General features: G+C 47.3%; 1 long non-coding RNA gene across 1 annotated transcript; it reads left to right on the top strand.

Moving 5' to 3' along the window:
• Positions 1-980: 980 nt before the first annotated feature.
• On the top strand, positions 981-3,216 carry LOC141646158 (uncharacterized). Its single transcript, XR_012545389.1, has 3 exons — positions 981-1,332; positions 2,351-2,439; positions 2,989-3,216. It is a non-coding gene; the product is annotated as an uncharacterized LOC141646158 (long non-coding RNA).
• Positions 3,217-10,402: the final 7,186 nt, after the last annotated feature.

Genomic DNA, 10,402 nt, shown 5'->3' with positions numbered 1-10,402 from the left:
GTAGCCTCTTTCAGTTGTTAGCGGTGATTTGAGAATTGGGGTTATAATAATGAAGGTTACGAGGACGTAACCATGTTTTTAGTTGGGGAGGATTGTAAAATCTTGATGCTTAATTTGCACTTGTTTGTAGGTTATAGTTGACCAAGTTGATGTTTCGTTGTGAGGTTACCTATGCAAATAAGTCCTATATGTTTTGTTCCTACTTCTGTTAGTTGGTTGATGTGAAAAAGGAGAGTGTAGTTAAACTACCGGTATTGAGTTATGAGTTGTGGGGCCTTTGTGCCGAGTTACATTTGCGGTCCAGTGAGACCATGGTGATTGAGTTATTTGAGTTTGAGATCGGAATTTAGATGGAAGATGATGGTGTTCTCATATGATTATATAGTGTTATACATTTGTGTTCGCAGGTAGTTATTAGTTGTAGTTAATTGGATTAAGAAAATGATGAGTTAAACTTCGGGACGAAGTTTATTTTTAGGAGGGCAGAATGTAACATTTCGTATTTGTTAGGTTTAATTGATGTGTCGAAAGTGTGTGTTAACCTTGTTAGAATTTCGTGACGTCCGTAAGTACAATATACAATACCTTTCTGATGTTGAGTATGAGAGCGAACTTCGGGACGAAGTTCATTTTAAGGGGGGAAGACTGTAATACCCCGTATTTTTATATAATAAATTAAACGGATATTATTGAATTAAACGGATATTATTAAAAGGATATTATTATATATCAATTATTATACATTTTATATTACTAATTAAGTCGGGTAAATTATTGAGTCGATAATTTCATTAAGTTATTTTAATTAACCGCGTCGTATCGATATAAGTTAATCGTGACGGGTTTATCCTACATTCGACTTTTAATAAAATATCTTTATTAAAATATACCATTATTATTATATATTATTATTATTCTAATATTATTAGTAATCATTACTACAACTTTCTTTTCCTTCCTTTATTCATTTTTCCAGCACAACTCACATGCTCACTCCCTCCTTTTTCTTTCTTTACTTTTCTTTACAAAGCAAACACATGCTTGCTTGTCCCTACTCCTTATTCACCAACACCATTACCCGTAAATACCTACCCACTACCCATATGGATGACAAGCACACAATCACTTATCCTACAAATACCTACCCATTACCGTATGATGACAACACAAGCACACAACCAAACCTTCCTTTTCTTCTAAGTGAATCACACCCTTTCACGCATTTCGAGGGAGTGTGAGTGTGCGTGAGCCTTGACAGTGTAGCAGGGAAGGGCTAGGGCCATTTGTCGACGGTCATAGGCGGCTGTGGTGGCGGTTTTAGTGGCGGTAAAGGTAGTAGTTCGAATCCCTGCTCTGTTTTTCTCGTTTTAGAGTCGGGTTTTGGTTGGGGTTGCGTGTCTCAGGGAGGGGATAAGGGTGGTTGGTATCGGGGTAATGGTGTTGGGTGGTCTGAGTCGCCCCTATTGGTGGCGGTCAGGTGGGCCTTAGGTGGTGGTGGTGGTAGAGGAAGGTGGCAGCGATATGGGGGGTGTATAATGGGTTAGTTACGGTTTTCAGGTGGGTTTAAGGGGTTAGGATTGGGGTGGCACCACCGTGGACTCGGGGGAGGTCGAAACAGTGGTGCCACCGTGTCTGGGTACGTGGGTTGTCAACGGGTTGAATGGTGGTTGTTGGGCAGTGGGTGGTTGTTGGTTGCGGTGGTGGTGCGTGATGAAACAGTGGGTTTTGGTGAGGTTCGGCTTTGAACCAGGCCAAAAGACGGCCATGGTTCTCCTTGCCGGCGGGAGGCGACCCCAGTGGGGGCGGTTGTTGGTGGCTGGGTTGAAGTGGGGGACAGGGTTGGTGGTTGTCGTGGTGGTGGGAGTGGCGCGTGGTGAGGATGAGTGAGTGTAAAAGGGGACGGGTTGTTTAATTCGAGTATTCGAATTGTTCGAAGCGGGTTTTCATAGTTTAATCGTATAATTCTTTAAGTTGGTCGTGTTTTAATTAATTAATGTAGTTTCCGTGACATGTAAATAATTTAATTAATTTAACTTCCGAGTTATTTAATTAATGACGGGTGTGTGAGTTGTTTAAATTCGATTCGGGTTTCTTATTTGTTAATTCGTTAAATCTCTTAATTAACATAAATAATTATTTAATTTATTCCCGAGTCACTTAAATAATCATTAATTCAATTCCCGAGTTACTTAAATAACCATTTAATTTAATCCCCGAATCGTTTCAATAATTAGAGATGGACTTTGAGTCGGGACTGGTTAAAATGGAAAGTTACTATATCGGGAAAGTTTCTATTTTGGGAGATCTCTATATTTAGTAGTTAGTAATTATATTATTATAATTGTTTTAGGTGACGAATTCGTGATGGATTAACGATCAAATTCATTGCTTTATTTCTGGACTGCTTAACTGCTTAATTGGATTTGCTGGCACTATGAGGTAGGGAAATACACTTGTCCTATTATCGTCATTGTTGAATTGTGTTGACTTGATTCCTGGTTGTTGCTTTACGTTATCATTTATATTCGGAAAGGTGATTGACTGATTTGATCGTATTGAGCATGATATCACAACATCGGGTAACTGACATGATTTTATGATTCATCACTTCATTGATTTATATATATATATTGCATCACTTTCTTTTGAGCATTTCATATGCATTGGAGTTGGAGGATGGTGTGGTGGTGATGAGATCGTGATACGATGTGATGTTGTGATAAGGCCCAGGCGGGTTCTGCAGGACCTGCCCTGGTGTCCTCAGCTGTTTAGCTGGTATATCGACGACGGTCGATTGTTGTGTCTGCCGGGGATCGGTATGGCCGGGCGTAAGGGGATATGTGATATGAGATTGAGTTGAGATGGAGATGGAGGTGACGGAGTATCATGCATATCATATTTTATTGTTTTATTGTTTTCCCTACTCAATCTCGCGGTTGACCCTGTGTATTCGTGAACACCTGTGATGAACCGTTTTATGGGGAGCAGACTTGACAGGTTTAAGAGATAGGACGGGAGCTTGATGGGCGTGAGACACTGGATCAGACGACCTAGTAACTAGATCATCATCTAGAAGACTTCACTTTTATTTACGACAGTTCTTGTAATTTAATTTGAAAAGAGAATTTGTAATAATTAAGTTAAAATATTATATAAATTGCCTTGGAGTTTAATTTGTTATTCACTACCTCGGGAAACCGAGATGGTAACAGTCCGTTTTATTAGGGAATGTCTTGACGAGGACTTCTTTTATAAACCGGGGTGTTACAATCCCAAGTAGCAATTTTCTTGTGTTCCAAAGAGTAGAACCATTGCTTAGGGATAGTATCGAGAGATGAAGAAAAGATCCTTAGGAACATCTCTAGCTTGATGCCTTTGATAGACATATAATCTTTGAAGGCACGGATATGGTTCAACGGGTTTTCATGCCCCTTAAACTTCGGGATGTCAATCATGTTGAAGTTAGTTGGCAGTTGAGCATTTACCGCCTCATACTTGCGATTGTTTTCCCTGTAGATGTCATCCCCCTTGAGGTACATTAGTTGCTCCTCCAAATATTGGAGTCGCTTTTCAGCTTCAGTAAGACCTGGTCGAAGATTGACTTCTGGTTGTCCAACAAAGGGTGTAATATTATCATGTATGACCATGTCTGGAATGGCATCCTCTGCAGGAGGAAGTCTAGCTTCTACAACGACAATTAGGCCTTCGATGGCATTAAGGCGAGCATAAGCTTGGTCTTGGCTCGTTTGGAGACGAATGAGCGTAGCTAGGATTTGATCATTACCATTTACGGAGGGCTGGGGTTGACCATTAACGCTTCCGTGACTAGTTCCCGCCATTTTGGAACTGAGGATAAGAGATCGACGATGAATCAAAACACGATCGACCATTTTCGCACACTTACTCAAAAAGACTCGACTCGTGAAGTGGGCGTGTGCCACTTTGTCAAGTGAGGTTTGAAAATGAGAAGTTTTGAAATGTTTGTCCTAGACAACTGTAGTGTAGTCGTAGGAGTGTTGACTCGAAGTGAGGTTTGAAATGGGCTTGAGGCCCGAATTTTGACTCGACATTTGGACATAGTTTCAGCTTATATTTACATTTTGAAAAGGATTTTATTTTATAAAATTTCGTCATGGTTTTGTCTACAAAATGGTGATCACATATATGGTACAAACATAAATATGGGCATTATAACGGTATGCTGAGTGCATTTAAAGGGTTTTGGCTTAAAAGGTGGGTTGCCACACCAAGCAATCAAACCCTGGTATGTGGAGAGGTCCGTGCCAAGCATGAGTAAGGTCGGTTCCTACTCCATTCCGTCGACTGGTGAAAGCTCTTGATACGCACATGAGTAATCATCGTGGTATGGTCGACGTTAATCGCTATCCGTCTTTAGGCCCAGATAAGAATTTGGACCGTCCAGACGGGACGATTGGTCGAAAGGGTTGGGTTAAGCCTAGGAAAGCTGAATGAAACGACCTAAGAAGGTCGAGTATTGAAAACCGACAACTGTCTCGTATAAACTATTCCCTAACCTTGTTCAAGTTTCACCCTGGGTAACACGTAAGTGTATCATCCCCAGCGGAGTCGCCAAACTGTGGACATGAGCCACCCATGCCGCGCGCACCCGCGCGTTAGTTTCGAGGAGGCGGTACTTCTACCACGGAGCCTTGGGTTTGCCAAAGCACGTCATGGGCCGTTACCGATTGGTGAGGCATTGAAACCGGTGAAAGGTTGAATAAGCCTGCATTTGTGGAGTCACCACCAATTTTTATGGAAAATTGGAACCGTTGGAATACCTTGTGCCATGTCAAGACACAAAGTAATGACATAGACACTAAGAACTCGTTACCCTTAGCATTCTATGTCTAGAATGAATCTCGAAGATGCCAATGGACACGGATGTCCAGAGATAACTGGAGTAAGGGGTGGGGGTACGTATTAGGAAGCTCTTTAATCGAACACCTAATCCCGTCCGCCTCGATAGCGGCCTCTACTAATGATTAGGGAAATCGTTCATATTTGATATGTTTTCAATGTAATGCATGCAATGTAACAAACACAGATTAATCCTAGCATGTGAATTTAACTAAGTCGGTGAGCACGTATTTTAGAAACTAATTGGGGTCGAAGCAAGAAGTAAGATTAATTACATGTGAATGCCAAGTAAATAAAGATACATAATAATAATAAATGATAAATTAATTATAATAATTAAAATTATAAATATTACAATATTTACAAAGCTTATTTGATCTACGTCAAAAGCACGCTCAAAACGGGATTCGAAGAAAAAAATAAAACTGATGGGGCATATTCTGCACCGCTGACCAAGTCAACACATTGAGCAAGGTCAAAGATATCCACAGCAAGTCAACGACTTAGGCAGCCTAGCCGATGCAGCCCATCGGCCTGTCAGCCTGGGTCTCGGCATGGCAACCTGCCAGCCGGGACACATACCCGCGTACTCATATCCAAGACCCCTCGGCGGTGAGTCAACAGGGCCCGCCGGCCTGCCATAGGTCCCTCGGCCGAGGGGTAGATCAGTCTTTCCACCTGCTAGCCACTTTGCCACTTGGCCACTACGTGACAAAAGGTGAAAGTCTATAAATACTCCTCAACCTTCATTGAGGAAAGGATCCACAATTTAACCTAAGAATCACTATTCATCTGGTATTACCTTCCTTATCTCTCTACAATATACATTTAGCCAAGTAACAACAACTTATCCCATAAGTTTACTGACTTGAGCGTCGGAGTGAGTACGCTTGGCACAAAGCCAAGCCCTCAGTTCGTTCATTGTTGCAGGAGAGGCCGAGAGGAACGATAAAGACAAGAAGGATTCAACTCAAGACATTATTCTACAAGCCACGGGTGGTAACAATACTTGCTCTGGAATTACACCCGGAACAATTGGCGCCGTCTGTGGGGAATCTCTATTAGAAGCTAGTCACATTCATTCCCAAAAAAAAAAAAAAAACAACAAAAACCCACCCAAAAAGCTAAGAGGATGTCGAAACAACAAGACGCAGTCGTGACCGACGAAACCGCACTCTACCAAGATGATACCTTCAACAATTCTGGAGTCGTGCAGCCCTCCACCGGCGGAGTAATCCAACCGGAGTTCGGGATGCCAATAATACCAGACACACCGTTGCCCGCCAACCAGGTCACCATCATGGGACATGTGGTTGACGTAGCAAAACTGAAAATGCTCTTGGACCTAATTGGTAATACGCCCGCTCACACCACACGCCGACAAGAGCGGCGAAACCGTCCCAGGAGACCAGGGCCCGAAATGTGACTCCGAGAAATTTGAACGTAGCACTAGGAGAAGGCGACCCGTCGAAGACGCCGGGAGCCCAAAGTGGGCGTGGTAGACCTAAGTCCTTCCCGCACTCATGGGAGGACAGCGTCCCCGCAGCACGAACGAGGCTTACCCCAAAGGAGCCAGAGGAGTCCGACTCAGCAGAGTTGGAGAAGAAGTCCGAGTCGAAGAAGGAGTCCTTCCCGCTACGAGGGGAGGAGCCGGATTAGGAATGCGAGGAGCCGATCGCCGCGTGTCGTTCGACACGTGGTCAGACAGCCCCTCAGCGCCTACGTCCTAGAAGTCCAGGTGCCAACCAAGCTCAAGTTGCCACCCATATCATACAAAGGAGATAGTGATCCAGCCGACCACGCCGAGGCTTTCGAGTCTTACATGTCGGTATGGGAGCAGCCCGATGAGGTCTGGTGCCGAGTTTTCCCAACAACTTTGCATGGGATGGCTCAAAGTTGGTACAAGGGGCTTCCCGACGGCTCGGTTTACTATTACTCCGACCTAAGGGACGCCTTTCTAGCCCAGTACTCTTGCAACAAGAGAAGGGCCGTGGAGACGTCGGACGTCCTAACTATCAAACAGGAGGGGGGTGAGTCTCTACGAAGCTATGTGAAGAGGTTCGACGGAAAGGTCCAGCAGATTCGAGAAATTAATCCCGAATCGGCGGCCTTGGCGATGAAAGGCCTCCCAAGGGGAGACTTAAAAAATGAGCTCATCAAGTGCGGAGGCCTGGGTTTGGATGCCGCCAGGAAGATGGCTGACCAAGCCATCAAGGTAGAGGACTATCACAAGACCTGGGTAGGCCCCGAAGGCCGAGCACTCGAAAAGAAGAGCGCGGGAGGACAACCCGGATGAAAGACGTCGTGACAACAACGGGTCACGGTCCGATGAAAGACGCCGTGAGAATAATAGGTCACGGTCGACAAATCTGCCAGAAAGCGGGACTCGGCGGGCGCCGGGTGGAGTTCGGGAACGTACCACCAGAGGCGTTATAATGATAAAACACCTCTCGTCGTATCAGCCGCCGAGGTCTTCGCCCTGAGCAAAAACGAGGGCCAGAAGTGGGAGAGACCCCCCAAGCCAAAAAGTGACGGTGACACGAGCCAAGATCTTTGTGAGTACCACGGCCACACCGGCCATTTAACCAACGACTGCCGACATCTGAACAATGCCATCGAAGAGCTGATCCGGAAGGGGAGCCTCGGCAAGTACGTTGCCAAAGGCCAAAAGACTGACGCCGACAGTTCAGGTAAGAAATCCGTCTTCGAACGGATAGGAGTGATCCATGTTGTCATCGGGGGCAACGAGAACGGAGGGTCCGCCCATGGGCACAAACGACACCTGAACGAGCTATATCAGGCCATCAACTTTGTGCCCAACACAACGACCCCCGCTTCCAACATCTCCGATATGACTATTGGAAGGAAGGACTACGAAGGAGTCATCGCTCCTCACAGTGACCCACTTGTAGTCAATTTGGACATATCCAACCACCTGGTCAAGAGGTGCCTGATTGACACAGGCGCGTACACGAACATCATGTTCAGGGAGTGCTTCCTCAGCCTCGGCCTGAAAGTCAAGGACTTAAGCCCCATGCATTAACCCACTATACAGCTTCTCTGGGGCCGGCCTGGTACCATTGGGGTCAATCAGACTCCCGGTGATGTTCGGCGAAGGGAAGGCGGCTAAGAATGTCCTAGCCGAGTTCGTGGTCATTGACGGCTCGTCCGCCTACAATGTTCTCATAGGCCGAGTCACTCTGAGCGAGGCCGACGCGGTGATGTCCATCCGGGCCCTAACATTGATGTATGTCTCGGACCGGGGGGAAGCGCATAAACTCGTCTCCAAGGACGAGAAGGACGAAGTGGTCAACGTCCAGATAGCTGCCAGAGGATGCAACATGCAATCCCTCAAAGTGGCAAAGCAATCAGAGAAAGGGAAAAGTCCATCCTTGCAACAGGAGGGCGACCTCATGGATGCGATTGGTGGCTGACTGGGAAGGTATGCCTTTGATAAGCCACTAGGACGCTAGTAATCTCGGGAAAGCTCTATGTAGCGGCGGAGGTGTCCGAAACAGCTGTGGACACCCCGACGCATGTTTTTTTATCTAAATGAAAAATCGTCCAAGTCTTCCATCAAAATGTTCATTTTCCCCATAGTCACCAGGAAGCAGCAGACGCCGGCTCACACTGTCATACCGACAAGAGCGGCAGTCTTTATCAATAAGCGACGTCGGCTCACACACATCGTCATATCGACAAGAGCGGCGATCTCCAACAAGAAGTAGGCGCCGTCGCAGATCACCCCAAGTAGTAGACGCCACGGCGATCACCCCAAGAGGTTTGACGCCGTCGCAGTCACTCAAGTGGTAGACGCCACGGCGAGCTCCATCAAGAAGTAGGCGCCGTCGCAGTCACCCCAAGTAGTAGACGCCACGGCCATCACCCCAAGAGGTTTGACGCCGTCGCAGTCACTCCAAGTGGTAGACGCCACGGCGATCTCCATCAAGAAGTAGGCGCCGTCGCAGTCACCCTAAGTAGTAGACGCCACGGCGATCACCCCAAGAGGTTTGACGCCGTCGCAGATCACTCAAGTGGTAGACGCCACGGCGAGCTCCATCAAGAAGTAGGCGCCGTCGCAGTCACCCCAAGTAGTAGACGCCACGGCAGTCACCCCAAGAGGTTTGACGCCGTCGCAGTCACTCCAAGTGGTAGACGCCACGGCAGTCTCCATCAAGAAGTAGGCGCCGTCGCAGTCACCCCAAGTAGTAGACGCCACGGCAGTCACCCCAAGAGGTTTGACGCCGTCGCAGTCACTCCAAGTGGTAGACGCCACGACAGCCTCCATCAAGAAGTAGGCGCCGTCGCAGTCACCCCAAGTAGTAGACGCCACGGCAGTCACCCCAAGAGGTTTGACGCCGTCGCAGTCACTCCAAGTGGTAGACGCCACGACAGTCAATAACAAGAAGCAGACGCCGGCTCACACTGTCACACACCGACAAGAGCGGCAATCACCATCGGGACGCAGACACCTCGACGGTCACGACCAGCGCAGGTGATACTCGCAAAGCGGTCAAAATGCCTTAGGAGCGTTAACACAGTTGAGGAACGCACTCTAGACTGCCTCGGCCAAGCCAAGGCGGAAACAAAAGAGAAGCTCAATTAATGAACGTAAGAGAATAACTCAGACGAAGACGAGAAAAGACCTCGGCCAAGCCAGAGGCAAAGTGAAAACGCTAAGTACAGATTGAGACGCTCAACTATTAGCACAAGAAAAAGGAATGAGGTAAAGACCTCGGCCAAGCCGGAGGCAGAAGAAACGAGCTCTTATTAAAAATGTTCAACAAAGTACGAGAAATACAAACGACGGCCGTCCCCATAAGGATAAGCCAAAAGACAAAAGGTTACGATATCATCTCCTTATGTCTTTGTTGCTTGCGCCATCGGCCAGCGTAGCGACACCTTCTTCGGTGGGCAACCCAAATAGCGGTTCCCTTAGCGCCTCGGCTTCAAGCGACCTCGGCCTTAGCCTCGGCCTCCTCGGCTGCCCTCATTCTCTCGGCTTCCTCCTTGGCCGCCTTAGCCTTCTCGGCAAGAAGAGCGCCTCCTCGGCCGCCTCTTTCTCTATCTTCACCCTCACCGCCTCCTTGGCCTTCTCCTCCACGGCCTTCTCCTTAGCTTCGAGCTTGTCGTCAAACAGCTCGTTGAATTTGCCCCACGGAAAGGAACCATCAAGAGGAAAGAGCTCCTCAATTACTTCCCCGGCAAATTGCTTCGGCCGGATCCGGAATCGGAGCACATGTTAGGGAGCATGTCGGTTTGGAGCATCTCAATGTCGTCCTCCTTTTGCCTGATGATGGCCTCCTTGCTCCGAATCACCTTCCCCTGGATCTGAAACCGTTCCCTGAATTCATTCCTCTGCTGGAGATAAAGGTCGGCATGCCTCTGAACAAGGTCACATTTCGCCAACAGCTTTTCAAATTCGGCCGCACCAGCCTCGGCCTTGGCTCTCTCAGCAAGGACCTCCTTTTCAGCGTCCTCCCTGAGCTTTCTCTCAGCCAAGAGCGCCTTCTCAGCCTCCCCC

The sequence above is a fragment of the Silene latifolia genome, chromosome 3 (assembly GCF_048544455.1).
Source record: "Silene latifolia isolate original U9 population chromosome 3, ASM4854445v1, whole genome shotgun sequence".
Classification (NCBI taxonomy): Eukaryota; Viridiplantae; Streptophyta; class Magnoliopsida; order Caryophyllales; family Caryophyllaceae; genus Silene; species Silene latifolia.
Note: the sequence above shows the minus strand (reverse complement) of the source record. Positions and strands in the feature narration are given on the sequence as shown.